Source organism: Triticum urartu, chromosome 7A (assembly GCF_056163025.1).
Source record: "Triticum urartu cultivar PI428250 chromosome 7A, HENAU_Tu73, whole genome shotgun sequence".
Lineage (NCBI taxonomy): Eukaryota > Viridiplantae > Streptophyta > Magnoliopsida > Poales > Poaceae > Triticum > Triticum urartu.
In genome coordinates this window covers 360,111,645-360,134,164 of record NC_141879.1, presented here as the reverse complement: position 1 = coordinate 360,134,164, position 22,520 = coordinate 360,111,645, and the positions used below count along the sequence as shown (strand labels likewise).

At 47.4% G+C, this 22,520-nt stretch overlaps 1 long non-coding RNA gene across 2 annotated transcripts; it reads right to left on the bottom strand.

Moving 5' to 3' along the window:
• Window positions 1–464: 464 nt before the first annotated feature.
• On the bottom strand, window positions 465–3,646 carry LOC147959602 (uncharacterized). 2 transcript variants are annotated; one of them, XR_015610676.1, is made up of 3 exons: window positions 3,467–3,646; window positions 2,047–2,123; window positions 465–773 (listed from the first exon to the last, which is right to left on the bottom strand). It is a non-coding gene; the product is annotated as an uncharacterized LOC147959602 (long non-coding RNA). The 2 variants fall into 2 exon arrangements; XR_015610675.1 differs by having other exon boundaries at window positions 2,047–2,120.
• Window positions 3,647–22,520: the final 18,874 nt, after the last annotated feature.

Below are 22,520 nucleotides of genomic sequence, written 5' to 3'. Positions count from 1 at the left end.
CGAAGAAGAAGAAATGAAGCACCCACCGAGCTCTCCCAAAGTGTAGCGACTCTCGGCCATCAAATCTGTTTCCTGATGCGATTCCGGCCGTCGAATCTCGCTCCCGATCGATCTCTGCCGTCGGATCGAAACTAAGACCATTGCAATGAACAGTTTGCACCCTGGTCGTGCATAAATTGCCTGCCCCGCTGAGGGTATTCTCGTCATTTCAACCATAGGCTTATAAACGCAGCATGCTCGTGGTGAACCCTAGCCGCCACCTCCTCCCACGCGCCTCCTCTCCCTTTCTCTCACTCTCATTACCCTCCCCACCCCTCCCCTCCCACGCGCCTCCTCTCCTCCCGCCCACATCGCCGGCACCGCTACCACCATGTGACGCCCCCGATTCAATCATACACTAATCATACATGAAAATGTGTACAATCAAGATCAGGGACTCACGGGAAGATATCACAATAGAACTCTAAAAACAAATAAGTCATACAAGCATCATATTACAAGCCAGAGGCCTCGAGGGCTCGAATACAAGTGCTCCATCATAAACGAGTCAGCGGAAGCAACAATAACTGAGTACAAACATAAGTTAAACAAGGTGCCATAAGATGGCTAGCAAAAACAGGGATACATATCGAAAGAGGCGCAGGCCTCCTGCCTGGGATCCTCCTAAACTACTCCTGGTCGTCGGCGTCCTGCACATAGTAGGCACCCATGGTGTAGTAGGGATTGCCGAAGGTGGCGTCTGGCTCTGGGAGTCCAACATCTGGTTGCGACATCTAAGAAGAATGGAAAAGGGGGGAAAGAGCATGCATAGCAACCGTGAGTACTCATCCAAAGTAATCGCAAGCAAGGATATACACTACATATGCATTAGTATCAATGAAATGGGTAGTATGTGTGGACTGAACTATAGAATGCTAGAATAAGAGGGGGATAGCTAGTCCTATCGAAGACTACACTTGAAGCATGTAGAAGAGAGTAGCAAGTGTAGCATCAAGTAACAACGCATAGCATAATCCTACCAGCGATCCTCCCCTCGTCGCCCTGTGGGAAAGCGATCACCGGGTTGTATCTTAAACTTGTAAGAGGTGTATTTTATTAAGTATCCGGTTCTAGTTTTCATTAGGTCGAAGTACAACTTCGGGTCGTCCTTTTACCGAGGGACACGGCTATTCGAATAGATAATCTTCCCTGTAGGGGTGCACCATAGTACCCATCACGCTCGATCCCTCTGGCCGGGAACACTTTCCTAGGTCATGTCCGGCCTTAGAAGATCAAAACATCGCAGCCCTACCTAGGCTCAACAAAGAGGTCAGCATGTCGGTCTAAATCCTAAGCGCGCAGGGGTCTGGGCACATCACCCATTGCACTCCTATACATCGCGAGGGCGGCCGGAAGCAGACCTAGCCTCCCTAATACTAGAGTAGGCGTTCGAGACTAATCCGGTGCGCGCCGCTAAACCGCTGACGTCAAGAAAGCTTTGGGTGATACCACGACGTTGAGGGCCCATAACTATTCCCACGTAGTTGGTTAGTACGTATAGGCTCGTAGCCAGACTCAGATCAAATACCAAGATCTCGTTAAGCGTGTTATTTTGCAGTAATCGCGGACGCCGACCAGAGACTAGGCCCACCTGTCTCCTAGGTGGTCGCAACCTGCCCTGTCGCTCCGCCACAAAGTAACAATCAGGGGGCTGTCGGGAACCCAGGCCCACCACTAACTAGGTGGAACCACCTGCCCCTTCAGCCCCTATCTCCGAATCATCAACATAAGTATGCAATAGTATAGTATATACCCGTGATCACCTCCTTAGTGATCACGGCCCAGTAGTATAGCATGGCAGATGGACAAGAGTGTAGAGCCACTGATGTAATACTAGCAACCTATACTAAGCATTAGCATAGCAGGTAAAGGTATCAACAACTGTAGTAACAATGACAGGCTATGCAACAAAATAGGAGCTATCGAATCAACAAAAGTAGCAAACCTAATGCAAGAATAAGAGAGAAGAGAGGGCGATATCTGGTTGATCAAAGGGGGTTTGCTTGCCTGAAAGCTCGGTAGAGAAGGACGGGTCGACGATGACATAGTCGTACTCAGTGGCATCAGCGCCGGTCTCGGGACTACTAGAGAAGAAGAGTGGGGAAGAAATAGTAAATACAGAGAAAACAAAGCAGCACAAAATATAACAAGGCAATACGCGGTGCCAAGGGTGATCTAACGCATGGATAGGTGATACCGGCGAAAGGGGGAAACATCCGGGAAAGTATTCCTGTTGTTTGGCATTTTCAGACAAGTGAAACAAAGGGGGACGGTTCCATGTTCGCTATGCTAGGGACGTGTGGCGAACAAAGGGACTGCGTATTCGGATTCGTCTCGTCGTTCCGAGCAACTTTCATGTATAAAGTATTTTCATCCAAATTACAGATTATTTTATATTAATTTAGAAAGATTTAATCATTTTATAGGATTATTATGATTTAATTAAATCGAAAAAAGAATTACTGCGTCATCATGACATCAGCGCGTTGTCAGCGGTCAAAGTTGACCATTAACCAGTTAACTGATGGGTGGGTCCCGTCTATCATAGGTTCTTAACTAACTAACAGTTAATCAGTTTAATTAGCAGGTTAATTAGGTTAAGTTAATTAAGCAACTTAATTAAATTAATTGATTAATTAATTCATTTATTTTTAATTCTTTTTTTGTTACAGGGGGATGGGCCCCATGTGTTATTGGCCCAAGGGCCAACAGGGTGGGGAACTAGCGAGCGTGGCCGTGGGCGCTCGACGGGCCTCGGTGTCGCCCGAACGGGCGCGCCAGCGAGCAAGGGCCCGAAGCGACGGCGGCCCGGCGTGGGCGCGATGGAGCGGTCGGGCGAGGACGCCGCCGGAGCAGGGGGGAGCCGCGCGGAGAGGCCTGAGCGACGCGGTGGACGGCGAGGACGGAGGTCGGCCATGGCAGCGGGGTCGAGCGGGGGGCGGCGTGGCTGGGCATGCGGCCAAGAGCGATGGCAGGGGAGCAACAAGCGGCGCAGCAGTGTAGCAGCACATGGGACGGTGGCCACGGCGCGCGGGAGGGCGGCCAGGGAAAGCGCTGCAGCAGCAGCCGGCAGCAACAGCGCACGGGCTGGCTACCGGGTGCGCGGGCGAACAGGGGGTGGCCGCGGCACACCGCATGGGGTGGCCGAACGCGGCGCGGGCGAGCCTGGGTCCGGCGGAGCGAGGCGTGGTGCGCGCGAGCGCGAGCAATGAGGCTAGCGAGGACTGCGGCGTATGCGAGCCATGCGCGTGGTCAGGGCGGTCGTGCGGTGTGACGGGGCAGACGCAGGCCGAAGGGACGAGGTAGGGCGCCGCCGGGGACAAGCTGCCGTAGCGGGCGACGCGGGACGAGAAGGCACGGCGCGACGACGAGCCGGAGCAGAAGCCGAATAACGACAATAAGGTGAGAGGGGAAGGGGTTTCCTCACCCCATGATGTAGGGGGTCGGGGCGGCGAGGCTTGATGGCGGCCGGCATGGGGGCGGACAAGGAGGCGACGATGGGCATCGGTGAGGTCGAGCTGCTCTGGGTGGCAAGGGGCGCCGATGCCCCCGATCTCGATCTAGATCAGAGTGGGAGGATGTGAGCGAAGTGGGGTGGGGAAGTGGGGGCGAATGGATAGCTAGGGTTCCGGCACCAGAGTGGTTAAGGGAGTGGGGATGGGCCGGCCTGGCATGTGGCTGGGCCGAGGCTTGGGTTGCCTTTCGGTCTTTTATTTATTTGGTTTTATTTTTACCTTTCTTTTATGTTTTATTAAATTTTAGTTTTTATAATTTACAAAAGTTGCATCTAAAATAGTATTTAATAATTATGCCACTACCACAATTAACTCGGCACCTAAAATAAAATAGTTTAGTAATTTATAAAATTCCAAAGGCATTTATTTAATTGTTTTACCTACTGTTTTAATTACCTAAATGCATTTAAACCTTTTATAACAATGTGGTTTCTCCACCATAATTACACATGAATTATTTGGCACAACACAAACATTTTAGTTTTAATATTTGTAAACTTTTGTTGTTTGCCTTTAATTCAAATTTGAATTTGAATCGGTTTTGAACTAACGCGAGATTAACAACAGTAACCGAGGTGACGTGGCATCATTAGTAGAGGTTCATTGTAGCTTAATTTTCCGTTTGTTACAATTCTCCTCCACTACAAGAAATCTCGTCTCGGGATTTAAGGGGTGGAGTAAGGGGGAAAGACTAGGTTTAAAAATTCTAACGATTCTTCTTTGTCTTGGTTGCTCTTCTCAAGGAGGTCGATCCACTACGTTGATGTCTTCATCTCTCTACTTTAGGTCATCATGATGAAGTCGACATCCTTTCTTCGGGAACTCCATCGTACTTATGAAAAAATAAAGGGTGGGTATTCCGGGAGAACGGACCTCTACAAGGTTAACTATCTGGTCGATAACATCAGGGAAGGTGGTGGAAAGTAACTCTCAAATTGAAACATAAGAAAATATTGACAGCAAAGTAAGGAGGTACCATGGGAGGTTTCGAGCGGGCAGACAATTGTTTGATGCCTGAAACAGGGCGTGAAAGGGGTTCAAAGCAATGGGAATACGTATTGTGACTGATACCAGAATTGATGATCTCTCGGAAGGTGGCTCGTGAATTACATACGAGGCCACGCGCCAGGAACAACCTTGGGAATAGGGCTACAGGAGAGTCTGGTTTCGATTCTGTGGAATTGTGGGTTATGGGCCCATCATGTGGGTTAAAAGTAGAAAGGGTGCTGGCATCTTACACAGTCATGATACTAAGGTATGTCAGAGGGTAGCCTGCCAGTTAAGTTGGCACCAATGTTGGTACCAAGGGCGAGGGACGAAGAGAACCATTTTCCTGCTCGTAAGACGAGGCGGACCAATAGGCAAAGTTCTCCATTGGTGGTTACCGGAATGTCATCAACAATAGTAACAGGGTCTTACTGACAGAGGGGTACAACGAGGTGCTCACCTAAGTAGGGAATCATCACTGCTCAGTTAGGTAGATTACGAGAAAGGTTAAACAAAACAATGGAAAGGAAAATGTGTTTAAACACAATGAATAGGAGTATATCCTTCCCAAGATTAAGCAGGGCATGATATACGTGTCGGGAGGTCAAAGTCATGACCATATAGATAAAAGGGGTAAGAAGAATTATGATATGTACCCATACAACGATGTTTGGATAGTTGATGAAGAAACATTTAGCATTGTGCTTACAATGTTCTTGTGGATATTCTGAGTACCACAGACATGCTTCGAGATAGCATCGACATGGTCATTGGGTAAAGATCAGACTCTGAATACACAAAGGATCCATCAAGAACAATTTATAGAATAAGTCTTACAATTTCAGCACGGAAACGATGAGGATGCGGCCGACGGGCTCAGCAACAATTCATCGAGATTTCCATAAGGAAGGATTTCTACATTAAGTGAACAAGATGATAACATTTGACATACCCAAGTATATAATGAAGTTTGTTAGAGGAGAACATCCATAAGTAAACATTGAATGAAATGTGCACCTGGAAAAATGGACTAAGTAGCACAATCAACGTTATAATCGTGATTCAATAACAAAATACCTAGAATGAAACTATCGACCATTCACTTCAAAGCAATAGGGTTGCTAGAAGTTTTGAATTCGCACGTCATAGTTCAATTGTCGGGTTCCCGTTAGAAACAACACGGGGACCAGGGAATGAATGGAGAAGGCGAGAAGTATTACTTGTATCAAGAATTCAAAACAGGTGGTGAAATACTCACGACATTCTTCACATAGAAGATGGTAGTACTCCAAGGTAGAGCATAACATAAGTCTGATAACAAGGAACTCAAGGTATAACACAAAATAAGAACAAGTTTTGTGTTGGAGGAAATGCAAGAATGTTGTCGATGTTAATACAAATCATCGAGGGGAAATGATGGTATTTCCCATCATGAATTTGATTCACAACTTGGAAGAAGGCAAATCATTGTTGATGATGATCACGACACATTTGTCGAGATATTTCATTAAGATGTAATCGATCGGCGATGACATCAAGTCAAATGAATGATGGAGCGAAAGGTTATTGAAACCACAAGTATAATACAAACTTGAAATCAAGCTTGCTGTTCAAGGAAAAATGATATGCCGAGGAATATTGCCGTAAGCTTAGCTCATCGTCGAAAGTTGTCCTCCGGGAATAAGGACCAGGTAGCATAGTTAAAATTTGGCATGATAGCGATATAGCCAATCAAGCTAGGAATGATTTAAAGGATTAATAAACTCATGAGCAACGAAAATAACTTAGAGTTATTGAGTCGGAGTGCGGAATCGATTCACCTATCGGTGTTCTGAGTGACTAATAACTCAGAACCCGGGGCAAATCTAAAATCCGTGAGAAGCAATACTAGATTAAGACTCATTGGAAGCAACACAGTTCTTTGATATTCTCGAGATACCAGGGGGTAATACTCGAAGGCAGATCAAAATAGAGGTTGGGCAGGCGTATTGATCTATAGAAGGCAAGTGCTTTAGCTTTCTTGAAAAATTGGAAGAAAAACAATCATGGTCGGAACGACGGTTGCAAAGGACCAAACATAGATACAAGATGAACTTATAACATGAGGATTAATACTATTTACAAGAAGCTTCCATGATAAGTTTCACATGGGGTCCATGGGCATGAACACAAAGTTCAAGGTCGACTCCCATTTCTCCAAAGCACGACCTTACATTCACTTCTCGTTTAGAGAATGGCGTTAGTGTTGAAAGTTATACCTGGTGAAATACTAGATGAGTATTACCCATGAAATCTTTCGGGTTCACACATGTTAGGCAAGGCATTGGTTCAACCCATCGGGGCATCTTAGGAAAATATACCACAAACTTCAGGAGTATTTAACACAAGCTCGAAGGTAGAGCATGGTTGACCAAAAAATAGAGGATACAGATTGTCAACGGCATTATGTATCAAGGGAAGAACTCACAAGAATTTTGAATGTGAAGGACACGGTTGGATAATAATCTAACAAGGGTTCTCGTGGTCTACAACGGAGCTGGTGTGAGTATAGGTACTCAATCAGAGGAAGAAGGAATGTAAAGGCATCATATTATAGAAACAACTGACTAATTAAAAGATTAAATGCAAAGGAATTAAGATTTCCAAATCATAGGATCAGAAGCAAAATGCTCTGATTAAGAATGGATAAGTTGAATACACTTACGGGCACAACTGACAACGATTTGATTGGCCGAGAAGCAACTCATGTTCAAAAATGACATCTGAGCCGGAAGGATGAATTCTAGGATTCGACTGAGGATTGCGAGCATTCACAACTTATCAAATCAAAGGCTGAAAATGACGATGACAAGGGATACTAATGAATATTGCTAGACATATGGAACTCAACCATAATGAAAGCAGACAAGTATTTGCAGAGTACTAGCTGGCAGAGAATTACTGGAAAATCGGATAGTATATCAATGTACCTTGTGGATCATATGATCAACTAGTAATGAACAGCTCCTCGATAAGGGTGAAGAATTATTTGTAGGCTATTCATGCGGCAAGGAATAAACAACAGTAGCAAACCTAATGCAAGAATAAGAGAGAAGAGAGTGGGCGATATCCGGTTGATCAAATTATATGTTTCATTGGTCCAGGGGCCAACGGGGCGGGGCACTAGTGGGCATGGCCGTGGGCGCCCAACGGGGAGCAGCCTCGCCCGAACGGGTGCATCGGTGAGCAAGGGCCCGAGGCAACGAGGGCCCGGGGTGGGCGTGGTGGCATGGCAGGGCGAGGACGGCGCCGGAGCAGAGGTAGCCACGCGGAGAGGCCCGAGCGGCACGATGGACGCCGAGGAGGGAGTCCGGCCATGGCAACAGGGTCGAGCGGGGGCCGACGTGGCTGGGCGTGCGGCCAAGAGTGATGGCAGGGGAGTAGCAAGTGGTGCAGCAGTGCAACAGCACACGAGACAACGGTTGCGGCGCGCGGGAGGGTGGCTAGGGAATGCGCTGCAGCAGCAGCTGGCAGCAACAGCGCACAGGCAGGCTAGCAGGCATGCGGGCGAACAGGGGATGGCCACAGGCGCGGAGCGTGGGCTGGCCGAACGCGGCGCGGGCGAGGCGTGGTCTCGCGGAGTGAGGCATAGGGCGCGCGAGCATGGGCGATGAGCCGAGTGAGGGCCACGGCAGACGCGAGCGATGCACGCGGTCTGGGCGGTCGTGCGGTGCGAGGGGGCAGTCGCAAAGCGAATGGATGAGGTAGGGTTCCACCGGGGACAAGCGGCCGTAACGGGTGATGCTACTTCTTGAGCTTGCGTTGGTCTTTCCCTTGAAGAGGAAAGAGTGATGCAGCAAAGTAGAGCAAGTATTTCCCTTAGTTTTGAGAACCAATGTATCAATCTAGTAGGATACAACGTGCAAGTCACCGAATACCTGCACAAACAAACACCAACTTGCACCCAACACGATAAGGGGTTGTCAATCCCTTACGGTTATTTGCAAAGTGAGATCTGATAGAGATGGATAAATGGTAATGTAATATTTTTGGTTTATGGAACGGAAAGTAAAAGATTGCAAAGAAAGTAAATAGGAAACTAAAATTGTAGATCGGAAATTTAAATGATGGAAAATAGACCCGGGGGCCATAGGTTTCACTAGAGGCTTCTCTCAAGATAGAAAATATTACGGTGGGTGAACAAATTACTGCCGAGCAATTGATAGAAAAGCGCATAATTATGATGATATCTAAGGCAATGATCATGAATATAGGCATCATGTCCTTATCAAGTAGACCGACTCCTGCCTGCATCTATTAGTATTACTCAACACATCGACCGACTCCTGCCTGCACGTAGAGTATTAAGTTCATAGAACAAAGTGACACATTAAGTAAGATGACATGATGTAGCGGGATAAACTCAAGCAATATGAGGAAAACCCCATATTGTTATCCTCGATGAACACAATACAATATGTGTTGGTTCCCCTTCTGTCACTAGGATCGAGCACCGCAAGTGAACCCAAAGCTAAGCACTTCTCTCATTGCAGGGCGGGAGCACCGCAAGATTGAACCCAAAGCTAAGCACTTCTACTTGACACGGACATGATACCTATATTCATGATCATTGCCTTAGATATCATCATAACTTTGCACTTTTATATCAATTGCTCGGTAGTAATTTCTTCACCCACCGTATTAATTCCTTTCTTGAGAGAATCCTCTAGTGAAACCTATGCCCCCCCTCGGGTCTATTTTACAACATATTAGTTTCCCGTCAACTTGCCAATTTCTATCACCATCCCCTTACTTTGCAATCTTTTACTTTCCGTTCCATAAACCAAAAATATTACTTTACCGTTTATCCATCTCTATCAGATCTCACTTTGCGAATAACCGTGAAGGGACTGACAACCCCTTTGTCGCGTTGGTTGCAAGTCGGTGTTTGTTTGTGTAGGTATTCAGTGGCTTGTCGCGTTGTCTCCTTGTAGCGACCCGACCCGAATGGATCAAGTCTCTGTGCTTAGGTGTCATCCCTGGATCGGTATGCTGACATACACAGTACTTGAGGATTTATAACAGAGGTAAATCACATGTAAAAGTAACGTAAATACTATTACCTCAATCCAAAATAGCGGAAGTAACAAGGTTGTGGATTCCCATCAACACCAACGGCAAAGTTGAGTGTAGAAATCGTAACCCTAACGTATCACTTACTCGTCGTAAGATAATCCTGCAACATGAGACATTGCAGCCAGAAAGGGTCAGCACATTGAATGTACTGGCAAATTCACACCATAGAGAATCATGAATAAAGGCTATCACTACATGCATATTTGGCTGGTGGAAAAGCTCTATGGTTATAGTTTTGCATAAAGCCATTTTTTCCCTACTGCAAAGGAATACATTTTATTTAACTATCATGGTAGTTGTTAAACATTGAGAATGGTTGACAGCATTCTCAATCCCAATTAAGCATCATCATTAAAACCCAACAAAATTAATTAGAGTAACATGATGAGATTCACATGATAATCCAAGTACTAGATACTCAAATTGCCCATAACCGGGGACACGGCTAACCATGATTAGTTTATACACTCTGCAGAGGTTTGCGCACTTTTCCCCACAAGACTCGATCTCCTCTGTTGGGATTCTCACACTACATAGTGTTTGAGAGACGGATGACCGAGACATAGTCTTTCAGAAGTGCTAGCACCTTATGATCGGGTAGACCGTTACACCTACTTTCCCTTACATCTGCTAGTCTACCACTGTAAGAGTTCGCACGACTTAGCCAACTATGCTAGAGCCCATAGTAGCTTGTGGCTGCACATGAAAGTTTCTAGTATGAATAATCTCATGATCCCTTTGAGCCTGGGTGGCAGTCCAAAAGAAAACAGGCAATCGCTGGAATACCCAGGTGCCTAAACAGACAATCACTGGAATACCAAGGTGCCTCAATCCACCCGGATGTGTGTTAAAGTTGCCACCTTAAGTAAGCCATTAATTAACAATCTCACATTTGTCATGAATACTCTCAAACCCAATCCACGTCTACGAGCATAGCATGGCAATATAAGCATAACATAATAGTAACTCCCAAGGTTTGAAAGCAGGGCAATAGGTTCCTACCTCATCAACTACTTCCCAGTACCCACATGTTATCAATCCTACTCATGCAATGTTTGAGGGTGACACTAATGCATAAAAACTGGGTATGAAAGGGGATATGATCAAAGTGTGAACTTGCCTGCAATGTTGATGAAGATGATTCGCACTCAAAACTCTTGATAGTTCTACTCGTCTCACTCCGGTCAATCTATCGTAAGCAAGCAATAGTAACCACACATAAGCAATCACTCAAAAGATCAGAAAGATCGAAGAAGACAATTCAAAAAACATCAAAACCAAGCAATTAACTCTTGCAACATAAAACAATTTCTAATAGTACCAAAATTATGTGAATTTGGCCTTATCAGAAAGTTTAGGTCAAGAGCTTCGATTTGCAAAAAGAATCAACTCAAACGGAGCTGCAAAACTCAAGTTATGATCGAATGAAGTTTGAATATAAATCTGATCTAATTCAAAATTTAAAATTTTAAAAAACATGTTTGAGTTGGATTACTGGATAGAGGAGATCATAACGAAGAAGTGGGCGTTGGTTTCATTGGATTTGGACAAACGAGTAAAAAGTAGTGAGGGCTTGAAACAGAGGGACTAATCTATAAGAAAAACAATCACAGATAGGTCCCCAGCCGAAATTAATAAGAAAAAGGAAAAATCTATCGAGTGAACGCTCGCTACAGAAATCTAAACGACGAACGTTCGTTAGATAATCTAGACTAAAAGAAAAACCGATCGGTTTTAAAAGAGAAAACCTAAACATAAAAAAACGGAAAACCTGGTTGTTCAGCGGTTTTGTACCGGTTCGGCAGCGGTTTACGGCGAAAAGCCGGCGGCACAGATTGGATCGGCTCCGGCGAGGCGGCAGCGCGGCTTCGACGGCGAGGTGCGGGCGGCGGCAGTAGCTACGCGAGGCAGCGGATCCAGGAGCGGGCGGCGGCAGCAAGGACGGCGGCGCGCGGGGAAGCAGCGGCGGCGGCGGCGCACGGCACGGAGCGACGGAGGAGAGGCAGCAGCGGCGGCGCGAGATGCGGGGCAGGAGTGGCTCGGGAGGAAAAGAGAGGTGGCGGGGCTAGGCACAGCTTTTATGGAGGGGTATGGGCGAGATGGCGTGGAGGAGGAGGCACGGCGGCGAGGGGAGTCCGGGCGAGGTACGAACGTCGAGGCAGCGGCGGTCGCGGCGTCGCTTGGGACTCTGTCCCGAGCTGGAGGGCGAGGCGGCGCGGAGCTGGGCCTTGGCCTGGCAGGAGCTGGGCCGGCCCAGTTCGGCGGAGGGAAATGTTTTTTTAATAAAGATTTCCAGACAACAAACATAAATAAAACAAAATAATTAATAATTTTATATAGGCATATAATATACCAAAATTTGCAGAAAAAGATTTTCTACAACATGGACATTTATATAATGCCAAATAAAATCCACACAAAACCAGATAATTCAAAGAGTGCTACTGGTCTAATAAAATCCAATAAAAATCATTAAAAAAATACAAAAATGATTTCAAATTAATTTTTCTCCAATTTTCTATTGTAGGGAATCATGTTACCCTATTTTCCATGTATTTTGTTTTTGGAGAAAAATAATTTGAATAAAACTCAAATAACCCAAATTGAAAAATAATAATTTCAAATGGATTTTAAATTTGACTTTCTTTGAAACTCCCAACTCATATTTCACATGTTTTGAAGAAGTCATTTTACCTTCTCTCATGAAAATCATTGAGTTACTTAAAGTTTCAGAACTGGAAATATTTTCAAATGAAATTCAAATATTTTCAACACCCCTTTTCATTTAAATAAATGTAAGAAGTCATGTTATCTTCTCTCTAGGATTTCGTGGTGAAAAGAATTAGAATTCACGGAGATCAAAATGCAAAAGGTGAAAGTTTGGGAAAGTCCTTTTATTCCCTCTCATTTAACTTTCAAAAAGGTTTCGAATTTCACTTCAATCAACCACACAACAATCAAACAATCAATCAATCTATCTATTTATTATAACATTCGAAAATTTAGAATTTTGGGATGTTACACTCCTACTGGATTGATACGTTGGTTCTAAAAACCGAGGGAAATAGTTACGCTACTTTGCTGCATCACCCTTTCCACTTCAAGGGAAAAACCAATGCAAGCTCAAGAGGTAGTGAGGGAGTCCTGGATTAGGGGTCTCCGGACAGCCGGATTATCTCCATTGGCTGAACTGTTAGACTATGAAGATACAAGATTGAAGACTTCGTCTCGTGTCCAGATGGGACTCTACTTGGCGTGGAAGGCAAGCTAGGCAATACGGATATGGATATCTCCTCCTTTGTAACCGACCTTGTGTAACCCTAACCCTCTCCGGTGTCTATATAAACCAAAGGGTTTTAGTCCGTAGGACAACAACCATAACATACAATCATACCATAGGCTAGCTTCGAGGGTTTAGCCTCTCTGATCTCGTGGCAGATCTACTCTTGTACTACCCATATCATCAATATCAATCAAGCAGGACGTAGGGTTTTACCTCTATCAAGAGGGCCCGAACCTGGGTAAAACATCGTGTCCCCTGCCTCCTGTTACCATCCGGCCTAGACGCACAGTTCGGGACCCCCTACCCGAGATCCGCCGGTTATGACACCGACATTGGTGCTTTCATTGAGAGTTCCTCTGTGTCGTCGCCGTTAGGCTTGACGGCTCCTACTATCATCGATAGCGATGCGGTCAAGGGTGAGACTTTTCTCCCCGGGCAGATCTTCGTATTCGGCGGCTTTGCACTACGGGCTAATTCGCTTGGCCATCTGGAGCAGATTGAAAGCTACGCCCCTGGCCATCAGGTTAGATTTGGAAGTTTGAACTACACGGCCGACATTCGCGGAGACTTAATCTTCGATGGATTCGAGCCACAGCCGGGCGCGCCGCACTGTCACGATGGGTATGACCTAGCTCTGCCGCCGAACAGTACCCCAGAGGCTGCGCCCGCATAAGCTCCGACCCTTAGCTCGGAGCCAACTGCGCCAGTCGAGGACGGGTGGTTAGACACCGCCTCAGGGGTTGCAGTCTCAACGGCGATCGAGCCGAACACCAGCCTAAACCTCTGCGCAGCCCATGACTCCAAGGTGCCGGACTCTTTTCCGGACTCCGAACCATCCGCGCCCCTGCCAATCGAATCTGATCGGGCGCCGATCATGGAATTCACTGCCACGGATATCTTTCAGCACTCACCCTTCGGCGACATTCTGAATTCACTAAGTCTCTCTCTTTGTCAGGAGAGCCCTGGCCGGATTATGGTCAACAGGATTGGGATGCGGACGACGAAGAAATTCGACGCCCACCCACCACCCACTTAATAGCCACTGTCGATGACTCAACCAACATGCTCGACTTCCACTTCGAATACATCGACGGTATGGACGACGATGCGGGAGGCGAAGAGGAACCACCACCCATAGGGCGCTGGACGTCCACCTCATCATATGACGTATACATGGTGGACACACTAAAAGAAAATGACGACGAGGAACAAAAGGACGCTTGTTCCCTCGGGAAGCAGTCAAAGCGGCGGCGCAAGCGCTGCCCCAAATCCCGCCTCGGCAGAAATAACGATCATACAGACCCAGCGTTGGAGCATGGCGAACCACCGCCGGACCACGGCAATACGGAGAATCAAACCGGACAAAACAATTCTGTCAAAGATGATAGTCCGGACGACATAACGCCGGACAAGCACCCAGAGCAGAAGAATGCCCGCCAAAGGCTTGTTGCTACCGCGAGGAGTCTGAAAAAGCAGAGGCAAAGGCTCAAGGCTGCGCAGGACACACTCCAAATCAGATGGAGTAAAGTACTCAACACAGCAGCGAAGTACGGCGGCAATCGCCCCACTAAGAGCTACCCAAAGCGGAAGTTGCTACCTGAATTCGATGAGGAGGCTTCAGACCCCCCACAACCAAAAACTAAAACAGCCATCTGGCCGGATAGACGACCTCACGGCCAACATAAAGCGGCAAGCAACGCTGCACATAAGCCAATACGTGGTCTACGCGAGGGCTCGCTTCAAAAGGAGGGCGAAACCAGATCCATCTATGGACCACGCAAGCGTGCTCTAGCATACGATGCAACACAACGAACATCCGAACAACGCGGTACACCCAGATATCGGGGTGCCGCACACCCCCTATGTTTCACCGATGGGTGCTGGACCATGAATTTCCCGAGGGATTCAAACCCGTAAACATAGGGGCATACGATGGTACAACATACCCTCGGGTCTGGATTGAGGACTATATCCTCCATATCCAAATGGCTTGGGGAGATGATCTCCACGCCATTAAGTATTTACCCCTCAAACTCAAAGGGCCAGCTCGGCACTGGCTTAAGAGCCTCCCCGAAAGCTCCATTGGAAGTTGGGAAGAGCTCGAAGACGCCTTTCGGGCAAATTTTCAAGGGACTTATGTCCGACCTCCGGACGCGGATGATTTGAGTCATATAACTCAACAGCCCGGAGAGTCAGCCCGAAAGCTTTGGAACAAGTTTCTTACTAAAAAGAACCAAATTGTCGACTGTCCGGACGCTGAAGCCTTGGTAGCTTTTAAGCATAGCGCCCGTGAGGAATGGCTTGCCAGACACCTCGGCCAAGAAAAGCCGAGAACAATGGCAGCATTAACAAGCCTCATGACCTGCTTTTGCGCGGGCGAGGATAGGTGGCTAGCCAGATGCAGCACCAGCGACCCCAATACATCCGAAGTTAGAGATGGAAATGGGAAATCACGGCGCAATAGCAATGACAAACGCCGGAATAAAGAAGACATTACAAAGAACACGACAGTAAACGCTGGATTCAAGAGCTCTCGGCCAGGTCAGCAAAAGCCGCCCTCTAAAGGCGCCAGAGACGAACTGTCCAGCCTAATCAAAATTTTGGACCAAATATGTCAGATCCATAGCACCCCTGGTAAACCCGCTAATCATACCCACAGAGAATGTTGGGTCTTCAAGCAGTCCGGCAAGCTCAACGCCGTACACAAGGGGAGAATACACCAAGCGAAGATGAGGATGAGCCTCTCAAGCAAGACACTGGGGAACAAAAGAAATTTCCACCAGAAGTCAAAACAGTGAACGTGTTACACGTGATCGAGGGAAGAAACAAAACGGCACTCCCAGAAAAATATGCCCAAGGGCCTATCACCGCGGAGTCCTGCCACTGGTCGTCTCAACCGATCACTTTCGACCATCGTGATTACTCTACAAGTATCCGGCGTGCAGGATGGGCTGCCCTGGTATTAGACCCAATAATTGACGGATACCACTTCACACGAGTCCTGATGGACGGTGGCAGCGGTCTAAACCTGATATATCAGGATACAATCCGCGAAATGGGGATAGACCCAACGAAAATTTGCCATAGCAATACTACCTTTAAAGGAGTAACGCCAGGCCGAGGGGCTCATTGCACGGGCTCCCTGCTACTAAAGGTTATATTCGGCTTCCCTGATAACTTCCGTAGCGAACATTTAACCTTCCACATCGCTCCGTTCCAAAGTGGCTAGCAAGCACTACTCGGACGCGAAGCTTTCGCTCGCTTTAATGCAATACCGCACTACGCTTCCCTCACAATCAAGATGCCCGGCCCACGTGGCATCATTACAGTGAACGAAAGTATTAAGCGATCTTTCCGCGCCGAAGAGAGTGCGGCTGCCTTGGCAGCCGCACACTAAAAACGGCCTCACAAACTAAAGCATTTAACAGGTCGTCAAGACCTCGGACACGGTTAGACGAGTCCGGCGCAGCTATATGCAATTCATACTGGATCAATGGTCACACCCCTATTACAAATACAAGGGGCTCAACGCGCGCAGACAAGTGGCAATTTTTACTCATCTTGAATTATACATGGTTTCTTTAAAAACTATCTTTTTGCACGACAACTTTTTCACCTAAGTTCCTCTCTTTTACAGATGATCATCGTGCTACACCCGTCCAGGATATGGCACAATAGAGACACAGGCGCAGACATGCAGCAGGGACCCGCACCAAGGATTCTTTTCAGATTAAGACCCTGCGTAAACCTTTTTTACTGTCTCTTGTTGATACACATCCACCGAATTCTCAGCACAGTTGAGAAGGATGCTGACGTCTTGGCATGTGGCCATGTCAGAATAATGCACGTACCTGGACACAAGGGGCTTCTTACAAAGGGCACTATTTAGGCCTGGTTTATACCATAAAGACCAAATACCTTAGGGAGTGTTCGGCGTCGCGAGTTTGGCCTTATATGCATCAGCTTCGAATCATTGTCTTTGGTCAAATGTTGGGTTTGCCCGGCTCCTGTGTTTTGGTGCCTTACGTTCCACTTTATCGGCTAAGGTAGCACCAGGAGAACTACTGCGATTCTGCCTTGGTTCATCCGGACGAGCACCTCAGTAGAGAAAGACGAAAACTGACTGTCATGATATAGCGTGAGACTGGTCAACCACTTGATGACCTATCGGAATGTTAGAATTCCTCCGCCTTAATGAAGGGTCGTTTTCCGGCTAGGCATGTACGCACCCCGCGATCGGGAGAGTGCGGAGCCACCAGGGGCTATCTAGTAGCCCCACTGTCAAACTCCTATGGCTAAGTGAAAGTGTTAAAGCATTATAGTCCGGTTGCCTCGTTCACTATGCTATCACCTCCTTAATAGGACCAAGACATTGGGTTAAGTGTGAACATGCATTTTTTGCGAGAACCTCCGCATCATATGCGTGGGGGTTGAAGCCGATGGCTGCAATCTTTTAGGTTATACACATGTATACATAAACGGCCGCACAGGAGGCATCATACTACTTTCAGGCAAAAGTATAAACATAGCCTTATAAAATTTCATAAAAGCATTGTGTTTACAATGAGAATACATATCACTCAAACAGAATATTCTTCGAGCACTGGGCCTCTATCAAACGAGCACCCTCGAGAACCTCCTCGAAATAGTGCTCGACAGCCACTCGACCTATGGACGAACCCTACGCCGCAACAGTGGTAGCGTCCATCTCCGCCCAGTATGCTTTAACACGGGCAAGGGCCATCCGCGAGCCTTCTATGCACGCCGACCTCTTCATCGCATTAATGCGCGGCACCGCACCAAGGAACTGCTGCACTAAGCTGAAATAGCTGTTCGGCTTTGGCTTTTCCGACCATAGCTGATCCACAACAGACCTCATGGCGAGTCCGTATAACCTATTCAGTTCGGCCCATTCGGCTAGCTGGTCAGTCAATGAAAGCGGATGCTCTGGAACATTGAATTGCGACCAGAACAGCTTGTCCACTTCACGATCTGTCTGACCTTGGAAGTACTTGGCCGCATCGGCAGCGCTCGCCGCCAAATCCATATACGCATCTGTCGAACTCCACAGCAGATCCAGAGGGGCACACTGTGGATCTCCGAACTTCCTCCGTAACATGAACGGTTCCCCAGCCGCAATATCACCGGCTTCCCGCAGCTCCTCCTTCTTCGCTCTCATAGCAGAACGGGTGTCTTTGTCCGCCATCGTGGCCTTCTCAAGGTCCGTTGCCTTCGCTCGGTTTTCTTTTTCAAGGACCCGACAGCGGTCGGCAGTGTCTTTTAATTCTACGGCCATCTTGGCCATATTCTCTTGGCTCTCGCAATGCGCGACCTTCTCGTCTTTCAACTCTTCGGCCGCCTTCAAAGCAGCCGCATTACCTATCCTCGCTTGTTCCTTGGCTCGGGCAAGCTCTGCCCACAAGGTTTCCACGGTGGCAGCTCCATCTGCAGTCACAACATATTAAAGATACTGGCATCATGCTGCTCTTACTATGTGGCGTTCACCAGATAATAACACTTACCCTGTGCCTCGTCAAGCCTCTTGTTAACGAGCTCGATGTCGGTGTCTGCCGCCTCCAGTTGCCGTTTTAATTTGGCAAACTCACTAGTCCGGCTAGCCACCGGAGCTTCCATCACCTGCACATAGGGGCAGTCTAGTTATTGCCTGGGAATATGATCCTCTGTTCGCCGCTGTTCTCGACGACAACCAGAGTCTCAGGGGCTACTATCTACACAGGGCACACCTAGCATGTGCAGTACTATCACATATTATCTCACGTACCTCAAAGCCTGTCAGTAGACTCATAAAGGCTTCATGTAATCCGCTTTCGGTGGACGAAATTCTCTCCATCACCGTACCCATCAGCGTATGGTGTTCTTCTGAGATGGCCGCTCGCCCCACGAGCTCCCTCAGAATGTCCGACCGCATACCAGACGGTCCCGGACTCTTTTGTCTGCTCTCTTCGGGAGCCGAACGCTGGGGACTTCGGGGGTCTATGGGTTTGTCTTCTGGCCTCACCGGATCCGGTGAGGCCCTCCGTGACGACACTTTGGGGTCGCCCGCTTCTTGAGCGGAGGAGTCCGGGGGAGGCATTTCACTCTCCATCATCTCTGGAAGAAGATCCCCCGAAGACGAGCTCAGCTGAGAGGGGCTAAGGCCCGAACTGCAAGATATATGCGGTGGTTATTTTCTTAGAAGAAAGATAACATACCTTTACTATTAAAGTATCTTGGATCACTTACGACTCATTGGAGGGCTGATCCCCTCACGGACTTTGTGTGGCAGAAGCACCCCCCGAGGCAGGACCCTCTGTGGGAGACTTCTTCTCCCGTTTGGAGGCTTCGGCTTCCGGATCCTCGGAAGCAGTTCTTTTCCTCCCCCGGTTATCCTCCTTCATGGAGACGCTCATTCCCTCGGTTGGAACTGGCAGCAATGGGGGCCCGCGTCTGCCTGTATTATCCCCCCCGGTATCTTCCTTCAAGGGCTCCGGGCAAGGTGCGACCTCGAGCATCTTTTCCAATACCGGATTTTCCAAACCCTCAGGAAGGGGGGCCAAACACCAAATCATCTTCACCTTTGTTGGCCAGTCCTGGTCAAAAAGCGAACTCTCAGAAATAACTTCATGACAAATGAAAGAAAGTGTGTTCGGCCAGAGGATTTCTTACTTGTTCGGCGGCGCGGTTACTGCTCAGGCCCACGTCCTCGGTAATATCCGGACACTCTACTCGAGGTCCAAAGAATGACTTGTACATCTCCTCGTGCGTAAGGCCGAGGAAACTTTGAATGGCACGCGGTCCCTCTGGGTTGAACTCCCACAAGCGAAGGGGCCGGCATTTGCAAGGCTGGACTTGGCGAACCAGCATAACTTGTATTACCGCAACCAAATTAAAATCTCCCTCGAAGAGATCTCGGATGCGGCTTTGCAGTATAGGCACGTCCTTGGCTGGACCCCAGCTCAGACCTCTGCTAATCCATGACATCAGTTGTGGTGGGGAGCCCGAGCGGAAAGTGGGGGCAGCCGCCCACTTGGCACTTCTGGGAGCCGTGACGTAAAACCACTCCCGTTGCCATAATTCGGACACCTCTGGAAAGGAACCTTTCGGCCATGGAGCTCCTTCCATCTTGCCTATTGATGCACCTCCGCACGCTGCATGTTGCCCCTCGATCATCTTTGGCTTTACTTCAAAGGTCTTGAGCCACAGGCCGAAGTGAGGGGTAACGCGGAGGAAGGCCTCACACACGACAATGAATGTCGAGATGTGGAGAAAGGAGTCCGGAGCCAGATTGTGGAAATCTAGCCCGTAATAGAACATCAAACCCCTGACGAAAGGATCCAGAGTGAGGCCTAGACCTCGGAGGAAGTGGGAGACGAACACGACGTTCTCGTTGGGTTCGGGAGTAGGGACGATCTGCCCTCGAGCAGGCAGCCGAGGCGAAACCTCGGCGGTCAGGTATCTGGCCTCCCTCAATTTCTTAATGTCCTCTTCCATAACGGAGGAGGGCATCCATCGGCCTTGAAGGCTGGATCCGGACATGATTGAAGATCTGGAGCACCTAACCTGGGCTTTGGGTGTTAGAACTCGAGGCGGGGGAAGGGTTCGATTGAGCACGAGAGGGAAAAAGCGAAAACCTTGTCCCTTTATAAAGAGGGTGAGTACCAAGCGTCCTCTTCGTAGCCGTTTAGGACTTGCCTATAATCTAGGAGTCCTAGACATGGTTGGGTTACCCATGACCGTATTGATGAGAATCCCTTAATAAGGGGACATGATCTCTGCTTCGACAAGACATGTCAATAAACCGCCTCGCGTTATGTGTGGAGCTGGTTGAAGAAAAATGGTTCGAATAATCGCCGGGCCATGACACAACGTCATGCTGCCAAAACAAGTCAGCAAATTGGATTTGCAAAAATATTATTCTCTCTACAGCAGTATGTGGAACTTATTTTGCAGGGTCGAACACTATCCTCGTATTCAAATTCTTCTGTGATGTATTCGGAGAAGGAACCCGCCTTGCAATGCCGAAGACAATACTGCGCGCCGGACTCATCGTCATTGAAGCCTGGTTCAGGGGCTACTGAGGGAGTCCTGGATTAGGGGTCTCCGGACAGCCGGATTATCTCCATTGGCCAGACTGTTAGACTATGAAGATACAAGATTGAAGACTTTGTCTCGTGTCCGGATGGGACTCTACTTGGCGTGGAAGGCAAGCTAGGCAATACGGATATGGATATCTCCTCCTTTGTAACCGACCTTGTGTAACCCTAACCCTCTCCGGTGTCTATATAAACCAAACGGTTTTAGTCCGTAGGACAACAACCATAACATACAATCATACCATAGGATAGCTTCGAGGGTTTAGCCTCTATGATCTCGTGGTAGATCTACTCTTGTACTACCCATATCATCAATATCAATCAAGCAGGACGTAGGGTTTTACCTCCATCAAGAGGGCCCGAACCTGGGTAAAACATCATGTCCCCTGCCTCCTGTTACCATCCGGCCTAGACGCACAGTTCGGGACCCCCTACCCGAGGTCCGCCGGTTTTGACACCGACAGGTAGCAAGAAGGATTTCTGGTGCCGTTGCCGGGGAGATCCACGCCAAGCCAAGACATACCAAGTACCCATCATAAACTCTCGTCCCTCGCATTACATTATTCACCATTTTCCTCTTGTTTCCCTCTCCCCCACTTCTAAAATGATTTTTGAAGATATTCGCCTTTTCTTCGCCCCTCTTCCGTTCGTTGTCTTCATCTACTTTTTGTGTGCTCGTGTGTTGGATTACTTGCTTTGTCATGATGGCTCAAGATAATACAAAATTGTGTGACTTTTCCAATACCAACAACAATGATTTTAGTAGTACTCCGATTGCTCCCAATGCTAATGCAGAATCTTGTGAAATTAATACTGCTCTGCTGAATCTTGTTATGAAAGATCAATTTTCCAGCCTTCCCAATGAAGATGCCGCATCCCATCTTCATAATTTCGTTGATTTGTGCGATATGCAAAATAAAAAAAGATGTGGATAATGATATTGTTAAGTTGAAGCTATTTCCATTCTTGCTTAGAGATCGCGCTAAAACTTGGTTTTCATTTTCTCCTAAAAATAGTATTGATTCATGGAATAAGTGTAAAGATGCTTTTATTTCCAAGTACTTTCCTCCCGCTAAGATCATCTCCCTTAGGAACGATATTATGAATTTTAAGCAACTTGATCATGAACATGTTGCACAATCTAGGATAGGATGAAATTGATGATTAGAAATTGCCCTACTGATGGTTTCAATTTGTAGATGATTATGCAAAAATATTATGCCAGATTGAATTTTTCTTCTAGAAATATTTTAGATCGGCCGCAGGAGGCACTTTTATGGAAATTACTTTAGGAGAAGATACTAAACTCCTAGATAATATTATGGTTAATTATTCTCAAGGGCATACCGAATGAACTTCCACCGGTAAAAAAGTGCGTGCAATTGGAGAAATAAATGTTTTGCGTGGAAATATGGATGAGCTTATGAAATTGTTTGCTAATAAGAGTGCTCCTATTGATCCTAATGATATGCCTTATACTTTCTTTAA